The 15,072-nt window shown below is 50.0% G+C and overlaps 2 long non-coding RNA genes and 3 other non-coding genes across 5 annotated transcripts; 2 read left to right on the top strand and 3 right to left on the bottom strand.

Moving 5' to 3' along the window:
- The first annotated feature begins 2,063 nt into the window (after positions 1-2,063).
- Positions 2,064-3,938, top strand: LOC135580617 (uncharacterized). The gene is made up of 2 exons (XR_010475535.1): positions 2,064-2,551; positions 3,155-3,938. It is a non-coding gene; the product is annotated as an uncharacterized LOC135580617 (long non-coding RNA).
- A 679-nt stretch (positions 3,939-4,617) lies between these two features.
- Positions 4,618-4,689, bottom strand: TRNAQ-CUG (transfer RNA glutamine (anticodon CUG)). The gene has a single exon. It is a non-coding gene; the product is annotated as a tRNA-Gln (tRNA).
- Positions 4,690-8,726: 4,037 nt separating this feature from the next.
- Positions 8,727-8,808, bottom strand: TRNAS-AGA (transfer RNA serine (anticodon AGA)). The gene has a single exon. It is a non-coding gene; the product is annotated as a tRNA-Ser (tRNA).
- A 1,027-nt stretch (positions 8,809-9,835) lies between these two features.
- Positions 9,836-11,465, bottom strand: LOC135580530 (uncharacterized). The gene is made up of 2 exons (XR_010475304.1): positions 11,221-11,465; positions 9,836-10,616 (listed from the first exon to the last, which is right to left on the bottom strand). It is a non-coding gene; the product is annotated as an uncharacterized LOC135580530 (long non-coding RNA).
- A 2,576-nt stretch (positions 11,466-14,041) lies between these two features.
- On the top strand, positions 14,042-14,113 carry TRNAQ-CUG (transfer RNA glutamine (anticodon CUG)). The gene has a single exon. It is a non-coding gene; the product is annotated as a tRNA-Gln (tRNA).
- The last annotated feature ends 959 nt before the right edge of the window (positions 14,114-15,072 follow it).

Raw genomic sequence — 15,072 nt, forward strand, 5'->3', positions numbered from 1 at the left:
ACTGAGCTTGGCCAAATCCCCAGAGAAGTGTGTCTATTCTCCCATAAAAGATTGTGCAGTCTTGAACTAAACATCTGCCTGAACTTGACCACTGTCTCCTCTGTGTAGATGATGACCCATTGGAGAAATGTTTCTTAGGATTATCTTGAGTACCTGCACTGAAAACACCTGAGAGCTAACTTGAGGTGTCCTTCATAGATGCATTTGACCGTGACTGATGTTTACATTCACCATGAAGAGGGCAATGTGACAAAGGCAATCCATATGACACAAACCCACTTCAAACCTTGCTGCACGCAAGACTGAGACCCCCAAGTTAATTTGCCTTATGAATTTGGGACACAGATGAGTCATTTTGATCTTAGGAAGCATCATACTCACCAGAATCCGATCCTGATAGGGGACTTTAACCACCCAGATATCTGCTGACAAAAGCTCAAGACTGGAGGTAGTTTGGGCTGCAGAAATCATGCCCTGGAAGAATTCTCCATGTGGAGTGGTAGTGAAAGGGTAAAAAGTAGAATCAGGGCCCTAAGCCTCAGGAAGGAAAACATTTGGCTGTTTAGAGCCCTAGTGAGTTGGATCCCTTGGGAAACTGCCCTCAGAGTTACAGGAGTAAATGAGCTGAGAAATATTCAAAGACATTTTTCTTAGACTGGTAGAATGCTCAATCTCAGCATGCAAGATGTCATGCAGGGAACACAGGAGTCAAGACTTTTTAGTCAAACTAAAACACAAAACCAAAAAGCACAGGCAGTAGAGTTAGGGATACACATCCTGGGGAGATTACAGAGAAATCGCCTGGGAGTGAAAAGAGGGGATCAAGAAAGCCAAAGCACAGCTAGAGCTGAACTTGGTGAGGGACGTGAAAAATTACAAAAAGGGTTTGCTCAGGTATGTAGGATAACAAAGGAAGATGAAAGAAGCTGTACTCCCCTCATGAGTGAAAGAGGACATCTGGCTAAAACTGGCATGGACAAAACTTTTTTGTCACAGTCTTCACCAGCAAGTGCTTTAACCATGGTGCGTAATTCAAAGAATCTAAAGGCAAGGCCTTGGAGAGTGGAGTACCGATCACAATAGGAGAAGATCAGGTTCAAGACCATCTAAAGAACCTGAATGTGCACAGGTCAATGGGAATTGATGAAATGCATCCAAGTGCCCTGAAGGAACTGGCCAATGAAGTTGCTAAGCCACTGTCCATCACATTTGAAAACTCTGGCAGATTGGTGAAATTTCCAGTGACTGGAAAAGGGGAAACATAACCCCCATTTTTAAAGGGGAAAGAGGCTGATATGGGGAACTGCAGGCCAGTCAGTCTCATTTCTGCGCCCAGCAAGACCATGGCGTGGATCCTCCTGGAAACTAGGCTAAGGCACATGGAAAACAAGAGAGGTCATTGGAGACAGCCAACATGGCTTCCTCAAGGCATTTCATGCCTGACAAACTCAGTGGGCTTCTACAACAGGTTTACAGCATTGGTGGACAACAGAACACTGACTGACATCATCTACTTGTGCGAAGCATTTAATACTATCCCACAAAATAATCCTTGTGTCTTAAATGGAGAGACATGGGTTTCATGGGTGGAACACTCAGTGGATAAGGAACTGGCTGGATGCTTATGCTCAAAGAATTACGGTCAATGTCTCCATATCTGGGAGGTGGCTATTGATGGGTGGTGTCCCTCAAGAGGGGAAGGAGAGGAGAGGAGAGGAGAGGAGAGGAGAGGAGAGGAGAGGAGAGGAGAGGAGAGGAGAGGAGAGGAGAGGAGAGGAGAGGAGAGGAGAGGAGAGGAGAGGAGAGGAGAGAGAGAGAGGAGAGGAGAGGAGAGGAGAGGAGAGGAGAGGAGAGGAGAGGAGAGGAGAGGAGAGGAGTGGAGAGGAGAGGAGAGGAGAGGAGAGGAGAGGAGAGGAGAGGAGAGGAGAGGAGAGGAGAGGAGAGGAGAGGAGAGGAGAGGAGAGGAGAGGAGAGGAGAGGAGAGGAGAGGAGAGGAGAGGAGAGGAGAGGGGAAGAGAGGGGAGGTGAAGAGAGGAGAGGGGAGGGGAGGGGTATCAGGAGTGCAGGGCTAATCATTTTAAACTAAAAATGTGTAGATTCCTGTTAGATATTTAAAAAGAAACATGACCTGTGATGGTGATGAGACACTGGAAAAGGTCATCCAGAGAAGTTGTGAGTGCCCCTTCCCTCAAAACATACAATGCCAGGTTGGATAGGGCTTTGAGGAACCTGATCCTGTGGAAGATTACAACTATCCATGGCAGAGGAGTTGGAACAAGATAATCTTTAAGGTCCCTTTAAAACGAAAACCATTGTATGATTAATTCTATGATTCTAGTTGTTATGAAGTGGGAGCAAAATATTTCACATGAAATGGGGCAAAGACTTAATCACTAGTGAGACGTCAGCAAGCAGCAACTACTATGTGTTTAGATGCATCATGAGCAAGGAATGTTTGTGGCCCCACGGGGCTCTGGGACACAGCATAAAAGCCTGTGCTGCTCCAGGCTCTGCATCCTCCTCTCTTGCCTCCCTTTCCTCCAGGAACGAGGTAAGCCTCCGTGCACTCCATCTCTCCCTGTGGGATGAACTGCTGTCATGGTGACTACTCAGGTGGATCCTTGGGCTGCCTCAGCTTGTCCCTTCAATAGAACTGTTGAAGGGCTGTCACCTCTTTCCATTTAGATGGGGCTGTTTGGGGTGAGCTGGAAAGAGGGGGATTCTTTCAAGCACAAGGGGATGAATGGGGCTCAGCTTCAGGGAGGTCTGCTCAGCAGAATGGTGTCTAACAAAATGGTCCTGGGCATCCAGCACCACTTCAATGAAGCAATGGTTGTTCTGGAGATGGGGCATGATCAATTTTTCCCCAGGTGTTTTAAACCCACTGTGCTGGGTCTTGTACCAAAACTGGTTCCACATTCCTGTACAGTAAAACTTGAAGGGCACAGTGAGGGCCATGGGAGATCCTAGTCCTTAACATATAGCCCTAAGCCGAGATCTCACACTTGTTGAGTCTTTTAGCAAGACCAGTTGCAGGCTCTTCTTGGACATGAAGTTAGAAATGGAGATGAGTAAAGTGTATCTGCAGAGACAACTCAAGAAATAAGGCTGAATGATGTTAAGGTCCGTGTTCTGTCTCTGCTTTGTGTTTCAGCTTTGCCTCCCTCACCGAGAGATGTCTTGCTTCAGACCCTGTATCCCACCACCTTGTGGTTCCTCTGGCCCAACCCCACTTGCAAGCAGCTGCAGTGAGCCCTGTGTCGCCCGCTGTGGTGACTCGACGGTGGCCATCGAGGCCGCCCCAGTGGTGGTGACCCTGCCGGGCCCCATCCTCACTTCTTTCCCTCAGAACACAGTTGTGGGATCCTCTCTGTCAGCTGCTGTTGGGAGCTCCCTCAGCACTGGGGGGGTTCCCATCTCTTCTGGGGGCTCCCTTGGTCTGGGGGGGTCAGGGCTGTGCCTGCCTCCACCCCGCTGCCGACTGAACTGCTGAACCTGGTGCATCGTCCCTTCTGGAGCAGGAAGAATGATGGGGACTGCACAGCAGGAGTGTGGCCAGGCCTTGCAGATGGGCTGGGTGTCCTCATGCCAGCTGGCAGGAGGGACCTGTGCCCACGGCTCCTGGCTGCACGTCAGGCCTCGCTGTGCCTCCTCTGGCTCTGCTTTGCTCTGAGCTCCTTGAGAAAGGGCTCGTTCTCTTCTGCTTTGCTGAACCTCCTGGTGCTGGGGGAGGGTGCTGGAGTTAGGGACTGCTCTTGCTGGGCTGGGATTGCCAGCAGGTGGAGCAGAATGGGGAAAGGCAAGTGCTTTGTGTTTCGACCTTGTCCTTGGGAAATGGGCTGTTCTCTGGATTGCCCTGAACCCTGCAGATGTGTTTCTTGGTCTCTGTTCTGTGCCACTGCATCTGCTCCTTCTCATTAAAGACTTTGTGCAGCATAGCTGGAGACTCATGGTGGTTTGTCCTCCTCCCCTGTCGGTTGTTCAACCGCTCTGCAAGAAAGAGGGAGAACCTGCTCTTTCCCATGACAATGACTGTGTCCCCATGCAGAAACAGTGCCAGGGTGGGCGGAATTCCCTGACATAACATCAGAACACCAAAAATAATCAAGTAGGCAAGAGAAAGGCAGGAAAGACTCAGAAAAAAATGATTTCACAAGAAGCAACGGACAGGAGAGGAAATAAACTTCATGCCAGAAACAGTGGTGGTCAAGATGGGGAAAAGGTTCCCAGCAAGGCTGTAGATTCTCCATCTTAGAAAATGTCCAACAGCCAACCAGACAAGGCCCTCAACAGCCTCCTCTTCTTGACCCTGTTTTGAGCCAGGCTTGGCCTGCATGATCTGCACCTCAGCTCTTGTGTGATTTGCTGAGCCGCTGCTGGATCCCCCATCCAGAAGCAGCCATCAGGAAGAAGGGAGCTGAGACGGGGCAGGGCCAGAGCTCGGGAAACCTGCAGAGGTTTGTTTGGCACAGGGCAGGAGAAGGGGCACTGATGTCAGTGCCAGGGCTGGGAGCGCAGGAGAGGAGGGCTGTTGGGAATGCATTAAAGAAGTGACCCAACAGCAAGGCTGTGGAGGTGTGTGCATGCTGAGGAAAGCTCTGAGAGAGCTAAAACTTGAGGTCCCACTGAGATTTGAACTCAGATCACTGGATTCAGAGTCCAGAGTGCTCACCATTACACCATGGGACCTGCTATTTTCTTTCTCCTGTGGCCAGCCTGGTGCAGCCATACGGTCCTGGGTGAGCCTGGCACTCTCTCCAGCCCCCCTGCCATCACCAAGTACAAACTCCCTTCCTCTAGGGCCACCACTCACAGGGCTTTTCAAGGGAGTGCCAGAGCTCTTTGCTGAATCTGGCTGGTAACCCATGAGAATCTTGCTTTCTCCTGATTGGACCTGGTTATGAAGTTTCCAACTTAACCTCTTCAACATTGCACCTCTCAGAGTGCATTCTTGGACAGCAATGTGTGATTCGATGCTTTCTGGCTGCCAGTAGGCCTTGGCCAGCCAGAGAGCCACCTTCACACAGAGGAAGCCCTCTTACCTTTGCTTCTCCAGGTTCAACAAACCCAGTTCCTTCAGCATCTCCCTCAATCATGACTTGCTCCGGCATGCTATGATAGCACCGTATGCGTTCCCTCTTCCTAATAAATATCCTGACTGTGGTCCTTCTGAAAAGCACCACCAGTGCTTGTGCAGCCTGTGGTGGGGTTGCGTGATGATATATCTCTCTGGCCAGCAGTGCTGGTGATACAGAAAAGTTGGCAAAAAGGATATTTAACACTCTTTTGAAAGTGTTAAAAAGCTGGCACTTTTATTACAGCTTGCTAGACACAGATGATTGCTCCTCTAATCAAGCGTGCACAAGGTTCACACATCTTGGTATTTATTACTCACTCCTATCGCATATTCATTTGTTTGTACCACTTAGTTAAGGGATAAAACATAAAGTATTTATATAACCCCACCCTTTGCCAGAAGTCCATCTTCGGTATTTGAGAGTCTTCATCAACAGTCTCTAGTGGTTCCGGCTGTCTTCACAGCTGATGCCCCCCCAGTGTTGGCTTCTTGATCTGATTCCTGGAACAAACATATTGTCATTTTATGCTGCTACTCAGCAGAAGTCACGTAGCTCTTTCTTCATTCAGTGGAACATTCCACTTCATCTGCTTGCAAGCCAAAGACAACCTGCTTTGCCCCATGTCCGGCCTCTGTAGAGCTATAGTTTCTCTGTTAGGTTTCTGCTACATTATGCCTAGTCTTGCTACATCAGGCTTCGTCTTGCTACATTACTCCGAGGGCTTTCTAAACAGTTTTTGTTCCTCTTATCATTGGAGAGAAATGCCCTAGAACCCGCGATGTCCCTGCTGGCCTCTTACTGGTGGGCCTCTAATCCCACCTGGCCCTCTCCACACTGGTGCTGGCTGCATTTCCCAGTGAGGAACTGCCAGTTCATAGAAACCTTCTGTTCTGAAGCCCTGCTGGTCAAAGCCCCATCCTAATTGGCACCTAAAGAATGTACCAATTTGCCTGAAAGTGAGAAGGATGCATCTCAGAGGCTCTCCAGCTTCAGGAGAAGAGGGCAGGGGAGCTCTGTCATGACTATGGAGAGGGAAAAGTTGCTGCCATCTCCAAAAAAGGGAAGAAGGACTATGGAGCCCCAAGGGAAGGTGACAAAATAAACTGGTGCAAGTTCAGTGGAGCGCAGGCTACTGGGTGTCTGAGCCTCATAGAAACCTGAGTGTGGTACCCATCTGTGGAGAATCTCCAAGTTCTCTGAGCACCTGCTCCTGTTCTCCAGCACTCCCTGGGAATCCCTGAATGGTCCAAAGCAGCTCCCACAGGCCTGGAAGTGCCCAGAGGCCTGGCCATGGGGGAAAACTGTGGGAAAGGCCAAGGGGAGTGGATCAGCTGCCTGAACCTGCAGAGGGAAGCTGGGTTGTTTTGGACCAGGACAAAGAAGGCACCGTGACGTTCCCCTTCTCCACTCACATCCGTGCCAGCTGTGCGTGTACTATGCAAGTGTATGTGTGTTTGCATGCATGTACCTGTGGTGGTTTAACAACAGCCAAACACCCACCCCACTGCTCACTCCTTTCCCCACACCTGGCGAGGTGCAGGGCACTGAAAACAGGGTGAGAAATCTCATGGGTCAAGGTAAACCCAAGGACAAGACTTAGCAAAAACTGTTGTTGGAAAGTCAGTCTTTGCTTGGGGAGAATTAAGTTTTTGCCAAATAAAAAAGATTCACATCATGAGAAACAAAGACCCAAGCATAAAACACCTCCCTTTCCCCTGGCCCAGGCTTACCTTCACTTCTTCTCACTAGACTCCTTTAACTGCCTGAGCTGTACGCATCTTCCCTCTGCTCTTTCCCACTCGTTTTGTTCCTTCCTCCTCTCTCAGCCTGGCTTTTTCTGCCCTTTTTGGAATATGTTTACCCCCCTTCAGCCTTCCTGATGGGTACTTTGGGAGAGATGTCAGCTGAGAAAGCAAAGGAGAAGGTGTCAGTGGCAGAGAGAGGGGGCTCAGGCTGTGGGACAGCCCTGGGCAGCCCTGGGTGTCCAGAGGGCAGGAGGGCAGCAGTGCAGGGAGCACCTGGTGAACGCTGCAAGGGAGAGGCAGTGTCTGGTGGGGCTGGAGCGAGGCCAAAAGCAAGTAGCAGAGGATGGTTTCGATCCATCAACCTCTGGGTTATGAGCCCAGCACACTCCTGCTGCACCACTCCGCTCCCCGCAGCAGCTCTGCCGGGATCTCCCCAGCTCTGCCTGATGCTGCCTGGACCTGCCAGCACCAGCGCTGCTGCTCAGGCCTCCTGCCCTCCTCTTCCCTGCACCCATCACCAGGCTGCATCGAGCTCTCCCTGGAAACCTCAGTGTCCCCGCACTCGGGCTGGCAAGCGCAAGGGCCTTGCTTTGTCCTTCTCCCCACATATCCTTCCTATAACCCCTCTTTGAGACTTGCTTTTTACCACCCAACCTGGCTCCGCAGGAAACCTAGAAGTGAGGGGCAGCCCCGTTGCTCTGCAGGATGGAGAGGAGGTGCTCTGCAGAGAGCTCGTGAGTGCTGCAATCTGCTTGGGAAACCAGCTCCCAGGGTCTCTGTGACTGTGCTCAGGTACAAGGGCCTTGCCCAGCCCATGCTGTGCAGCCCTCCTGGCTTGCCCTTCCTCCTGGTGCAGCCCTGCCCTTTCTGCTCTGTGACACTGGAGGGCTGCCCCTTTGACTATTCAGCCCTGCAGGCCAGTCAGAGCAACCCCTCCTCTCTGTGCCTGACTTAACCAAAATCTCTTGTGGTAGAGGTGGCTCCTAGTTCCCCCAACACAGGTTCAATCCAGCAGTACTGCATGGTGTCTAGTCTTATATGTTGGCAGGTGTCCCAGAAATGTTCTGTGCAGGCTGAGCTGGTAGAACCTGCTGGTGAAGATGAGGATTGAGGTGGCCGTGCTTATGCTTGCATGTTTGTGCATGTGTCTGCTGGTTCTCTGTCTCATCCACATGCCAGAGTATGCAGAGCCAGGCAGAGAAGAGAAAGCAAAGACATGGGAGAGAGGGCTGGGTGTGCAGATGTGAGCATGCATAACCAGTCAGGGAGATCTGATTATGTACTAAGGCCATAATTATCAGCCTAGCTTTTTAAGGCAAATCTCCTAGTCTTTTATCATCAGTATTTCATGTTCTCAGCAGGCAAGAGCCAGTTTAGGTTGGATCTTGAGGTCATATCAAGTCTTAGGATAATACTTCATGGTTTCACACAGCATTTGTTCTTGTAAGCAAGACGTGTTGCACTTAGCACCTTACCATTCGCATCCCCCACTCCCAGTGGCTTGGCTGTGGGGCACAAACCATGGACTAAAAATGCGATTTTACCACCTTCTTTTTTTTTTTTTTCTGGGCTTTCTCCACATCAGGCCCTTAGGGTTTACTTTTTTCTTAAGATGCTGCACCACTCAGGCAGGCTGTCATCACTATGAACAAGGGCCATGTGTGCACAGAAGGACCTGTTTCATAACTCATACTCAGCACTGGCCCTTTCCATTCCCCCAGCTTGCCTAGCTTGGCAATGGGAGCAGGATTTCCCCTTCATCCGGGAGGGTCTGTGGAGAAGGAGGACAGGTGCTGTAGTCAAGGGGGTATGACTGTCTCCCTGGGCAGCAGGTGCAGTGTGTAGCTGAGTCCCACAGCTGCAGAATGGTCAGTTGCCGGCAGCCCAAAAGGGAACTGCAGCTCGTAGTTGGCAGGATTCGAACCTGCGCGGGGAAACCCCAATGGATTTCTAGTCCATCGCCTTCACCACTCGGCCACAACTACCTGCTCCAGCCCTCTCTGCCCTGCTCCTCGCATGCCCCGTGCAATGACACCCTGCTCCTTGGAGTTTCAGGGCCAGACTTCACTTCTAGGCCAGCATTTGGGACCTCCCCTGAGCAGGACAGGTGGCAGGCTTCCAGAGGCCCCGACAGCTGTCACCACAGGGGCCAAGGCTGCACATCCCAGCACCTTCTCCTCACACAGGCTCCTGGCATATCCTGCCATGGAAGGATAGTTTCACTCCCCAGATGGTGTTTGGTCTGCTTCCAGGGAAGAGGGGAAGGCAACTGCGCAGAGACAACCAGGGATGGTGGTAGTTGTGGGGGTGGGCTTTTAGACACTGCTTTGCTTCTCTGAGTTATCTGAGGGGGACTCTAAGCCTCCTTTGATCACCAGAGCGTGGACATTTCTGCAGGGAAGATAGTGACTTCCAGGCCTCACCTCCAGCCTCTCAGGGACATAGGGAGCTATCAGCTCTTGAACAAAGAGTATGACACTTGCTGTGCAGGTTGCAGGTTGTCTTTTCTAGTGCTGTCAGTGTATGTGGGTTTGTGTTAGCACAGTATTTACAGATGCCAACTCTGGCACCTCCAGTGCTACAGTAAGGTGACTTGCAGTCACACTGCTCCTGTCTGGATCTGAAAAACAATTCTTTTCTCTTTTACACTCCATAGTCATCCCCTCAGTATATTCCAAAACACCAATGAAACAGAGAATTACCATGACTAGTTTTCATACAAAGTTTGTGAACATTGATTGAGAGGATGTAAAAGTTAAGTCAAATATCTGTATGTTAATGTCAATCTGTATGTAACTATTAATCCACAATGAACAATTTGGGAGCTAGTCCCACAGAGCAGTGATCACCAGGTTACGGACTGAAGCTCAATGTCTGAGGGTTTTCTGGGGACTCTGGTTAAAGGATCTCTTGCCGCAAAAGAGGTAAGATGAAGAGAGAAGCCAGTATTCTTCCTGTCAGAGCAGATGGCTATGTGAAGGACAAGGAGAAGAAACACCACGGGTCTCCAGCTATGCTGCACTAGTCTTTAATGAGAAGGAACAAATGCGGTGGCACAGAACAGAGACCAAGAAACACATCTGCAGGGTTCAGGGCAACACAGAGAACAGCCCATTTCCCAAGAACAAGCTCCACACAAAGCACTTGCCTTTCCCCATTCTGCTCCACCTGCTGGCAATCCCAGCCCAGCAAGAGCAGTCCCTAACTCCAGCACCCTCCCCCAGCACCAGAAGGTTCAGCAAAGCAGAAGAGAACGAGCCCTTTCTCAAGGAGCTCAGAGCAAAGCAGAGCCAGAGGAGGCACAGCGAGGCCTGACGTGCAGCCAGGAGCTGTGGGCACAGGTCCCTCCTGCCAGCTGGCATGAGGACACCCAGCCCATCTGCAAGGCCTGGCCACACTCCTGCTGTGCAGTCCCCATCATTCTTCCTGCTCCAGAAGGGACGATGCACCAGGTTCAGCAGTTCAGTCGGCAGCGGGGTGGAGGCAGGCACAGCCCTGACCCCCCCAGACCAAGGGAGCCCCCAGAAGAGATGGGAACCCCCCCAGTGCTGAGGGAGCTCCCAACGGCAGCTGACAGAGAGGATCCCACAACTGTGTTCTGAGGGAAAGAAGTGAGGATGGGGCCCGGCAGGGTCACCACCACTGGAGAGGCCTCGATGGCCACCGTCGAGTCACCACAGCGGGCGACACAGGGCTCACTGCAGCTGCCTGCAAGTGGGGTTGGGCCAGAGGAACCACAAGGTGGTGGGATACAGGGTCTGAAGCAAGACATCTCTTGGTGAGGGAGGCAAAGCTGAAACACAGAGCAGAGACAGAACATGGACCTGAAATTGATCTTGCTGACGTACATCTCAGCTTAGGGCTAGATTTGAACGCCCAAGACCAAAGAAGTACCTAACTGCTTGCCAATTCCAGAGGACCTCCTCATGCATTTTTCTGTACAATAGCCCAGATGAAGGTTGATGCAACTATTTCAGCACAAATAGGCTGCGTGCAACAAGAGTCTCAGAAATCAGAGGTCTTAAAAACACAGTGTTTATAGAGCTGCAATGGCCCTAACTGTCCTCTATGAGTTGCATGGTCCACAGAATGGGTGAACCACTTTTGGGACAGGACCCAGCTCAGTGGATTTAAAGCCCCTGTGGAGAGCCATCTGAGCAAAGCTGAAATTCTGCTGAGTAGACTTCCCTGCAGTTGAGCTCCATTCATCCCCTTGTGCTTGAAAGAATCTCCCTCTTCCCAACTCTCCCCGACCAGCCCCATAAAAAGGGAAAGAGGTGACAGCCCTTCAACAGCTCTGTTGCAGGCTCAAGCTGAGGCAGCCCAAGGATCCACCTGAGTAGCCACCATGACAGCAGTCCAGCCCACAGGGAGAGATGGAGTGCACAGAGGCTTACCTCGTTCCTGGAAGAAAGGGAGGCAAGAGAGAAGGATGCAGAGCCTGGAGCAGCACAGGCTTTTATGCTGTGTCCCAGAGCCCCATGGGGAATCAAACATTCCTTGCTCATGAAGCATCTAAACTTATAGTAGCTGTCGCTTGATGAGCCCTCACTTGTGGTTAATTACTTGCTCCTTTCATCCCAAATGTTGTGCTCCTATTTCATACTGCTGGACACAAAGTAATTAATCTGTGTCCCAGCTTCATAAGGCAACTTACTTCTGAGGTCTAAGGCTAGTACTCAAGTAGATTTTTTTTTTTTTTTTTTTTTTTTTTTTTTTTCTGATATGGATTGTCACATTGCCTTCTTGGCGGCAAGCATAACCACCAGTCATGGTGAAGTTCAGCTTTAAAGGATACATCAAGTCAACTCCCCAGTGTTTTTTTCAGTGCAAACACACAGTTGTGGGGGTGGGCTTTTAAACTCCACTTTCCTTCTCTAATTTATCTGAGGAGGTCTTCAAGCCTCCTTTGATCACTTAGGTTGGGATATTCCTGCAGGGAAGATGGTTACCGCCACACAACACCACCATCTTCTGGGGGACATGGAGTGTTGTCAACCCTTGAACAAAGACTCTGACTGCCATGCAGGTATTGGTGTGTAGAGGTAATGGCTTGTAAGAGTGAGAGAGAGATATAGAAAAAACAAGGCGGAGCCTGACTGACAACTGAGGAGGGGCAAAGAAAAAATAAGTGGGTGATGTGGCGGGAGACAGGAGAGAGGTTTTTTTGGGAGAATAGGTATGTTTAAAGCTTTTTGCCCACACTAGGAAGGGATGCCCAATGCTTAAGCAGGAACAAGAAAGCCCAACAGTGTGCAAAAATGATCATTTTCTTCATGAGCTGAAAGTAAATGTAGTTCCCTTTTAACTCCGGAGCAAGAATACTTGGAAAATGGTTTTAAGGAGTCAGTGTGGAGGTGGTGAGGCAATGTCTGTTGCTGGGGAATTTTTGTTGCACCCCTTGTGGTAAATCAAATATACATTTGCACTTAAATATAGAGATTTAATGAGCAATGATTTGGACATGGTCCTACGTTCATAAGAGTTCCTACACGGAGTCTGCGAAGATGCAGTGTGAGCTGTGTCGTTTATACACAGTTGCATCAGCATGGATCATGTGTCAGTATGTGTTGTAGGAAAATAGGAAATTAGGATTTTAGGCCTATATCAGTGTTATAAGCTGTGCTGCTAAGGCTGAAAGTCTCAGCTTGTCCCCTGTATAGTCCTTACCCAGAACCACGAGCATGGTTACCTTATGCTTGCTTTGTACCCTTAGTTAAGACATTGATAAATGCTATTCTTAGGGTTGCTGATTTCTATCCTAGACTGGTGAACTATGGATAACAAATGAGACAGGTGGAACTTCAAAAGAAGCTAGCCCTGCGACCCGATGACCTGTTGTTCGGTACTTGCCAAGAAAGAAGAAGTGGAACCCGCAGACCACTGGAACGGAAGGAACCTGAGGATATTGACAGTGATAGATATCGACAGTGATAGACAGTGATAAATTTTGCTTAGTTGCATAATACCTGTTAGAACCCTATATAATGACTAGTTATACTGCTGTATGATTGTCAGTCTCTGAGGAGGTGACCCAACGCTGCTGTTCCTGTGAATCTTCTACAATAAATACTGCTCAGAGTAACCCACAAGAGTTCAAGTCTCTACCCAGCGCCTACCTACGACCTTTTTTCAGTATGAGGCACCTCAACCTGTCATTGGGTGCATCACTGGGCTGATGAAAGGGCAAAACCTACCCCTCTCTCATCCCTGTTACATCTGTAGGAAGGCATAACACCATCAAGGTTTGTGCAGCACCCCAGGAGACCTGAGCGTTGCAGGGCTCTGGAGGAGCTCAGCAGCACTAAGCCTTTCCTTCCCCCCACATAGTGACCATACCACACACTGCACTCAGGAGCAAAATACAGACCTGGCAACAATCACATCTTCAGGGCAAAGCCACAATCCCCAGGCATGTGCTTGTCTTAAAACCAGGGCTCTGGAAAAGCTGGCGGTGAAGACCCAGGACAAGCTGTCTCCGTCTGTTGTCTTCATTTATTCACCCCGTCTTTATTGGAAAAGAGCATAGTGGGAGACACAAAAAGTTTCTTATACCAGAGTATAAAAATAATTTTAGTTCCCAGATGCCATTGTGACTGGCGCCTCCCACTCCTAATCCCTGATCCTCAATTTTGTTAGGCAGACGACCTTAAGCCAGGGGTCATGTACCCCTTTCTCCTTTGAAGGTGTACTGGGCACCAAGAAGAGTCAAGATGACACACATTTGATTCTAAAAACATTCTCCCAAGGTTCCCTAAAAAGACTGCGTGTCCTGATGGTGTAGCATGACACCATTCACAAGGTGGTTTGTGAACATGGAGCCATGGGCCTTTTAGGCTTTATGAGTGATGGATGAGGTTACTGAAATTCTGGGTGATAACAAATGTTCAGATGTGAACGTTAATATAAATCTTTTGAGTTAACTTCTCAGTGTCTTCACTGTTATTTGCAAACTTCATGTGAAAAAGAGTCATGGAATAACCAGGTCTTATGAGGAGAAGACAAGGGCTTAGCAGCCTGAGTCTTGTAACAGAGGGCATGCCAGGCTTGTGCAAAGAGCTCTGCCACTTTCTTGGAAGGTCCTGTGAGTAGAGGGTGCCTGGTGGCCCTGGAGGAAGGGAGTTTTTACTTGGTGATGGCCAGGGAGCTGGAGAGAGTGCCAGGCTCACCCAGGACCACATGGCTGCACCAGGCTGGCCACAGAAAAAGAAAATAGCAGGTCCCATGGTGTAATGGTAAGCACTCTGGACTCTGAATCCAGTGATCTGAGTTCAAATCTCAGTGGGACCTCAGATTTTTAGCTCCCTCAAGGCTTTCCTCAGCGTGCACATACCTCCACAGCGTTGCTGTTGGGTCACTTCTTTAATGCGTTCCCATCGGCCTCAAGGCTTTCCTCAGCATGTCTACTCCTTCTCCCCTTGCCTGCTTAGTCTGCCGCAGTCTCCAGCCCACTTCCTTCCAGAAGTTGATGGCAAATGTTCCTTCCACCTCAACCTTCGATGCTACTCTGCCCTGGGTGACACTGCGGGGAGAGTACTTTGTGCCTCTCTTACAGGTTCAATGAATAGCAAAGATCTCACAGAGCTCCCCAGCACCTGGCAGCTGCAGCTCAGGCCAGACTGACCCTAACAGACTGACCCTCACAGAAGGCCAGACCACTTCTGGGCCCTGAATCCTTACAGCTAGCCCTGAAGACCAGATATACCTCATGCTCCCAAGTCTCCTTAACAGGGGTCCAGCCCCTGTCAGAGTGTTTCCAGCAGCACCGCTCCCTTGGGTAGCTGTACACATGTGGTTTACAGGCAGTAACTGATCTCAAGGATGCTACAAGTCCCGCTGGGCTGAGTCCTCTATGTCTGGACATTTGCCTGCTTCCTCCTTGGCCTTTTTTTTCAGGTTCTGGTTTTGTTAATGGGCCCAGTGGGGGTGCTGTTCTCTCAGAACTTGGAAAGTCTTTTTTTCTGATGGCAGGCCTTGGCAAGCTGGACAGTGGCTTGGTCATGTGCCTCTGGCCTTGCAGACTACCAGGAGCCCATTTGGGCTGAGATGTGGGTCATAGGAAGGTGTCTGCTGGGAGCCAAAGCTTGGGAGAACTTCCAGGGCTACACTTGGATACCCACAGGGGAGAAGCACAGAGTCATGGAAATTACCTCAGAGAAATCCTGGGAATAAACTTCAGGGGTTGAGTACAGAGTAGAAAAGAGGAAAGCACTGTTTTTCAGGTGGGCAGTGTGACTGCAAGATGGGGT

Source organism: Columba livia, chromosome 11 (assembly GCF_036013475.1).
Source record: "Columba livia isolate bColLiv1 breed racing homer chromosome 11, bColLiv1.pat.W.v2, whole genome shotgun sequence".
NCBI lineage: Eukaryota > Metazoa > Chordata > Aves > Columbiformes > Columbidae > Columba > Columba livia.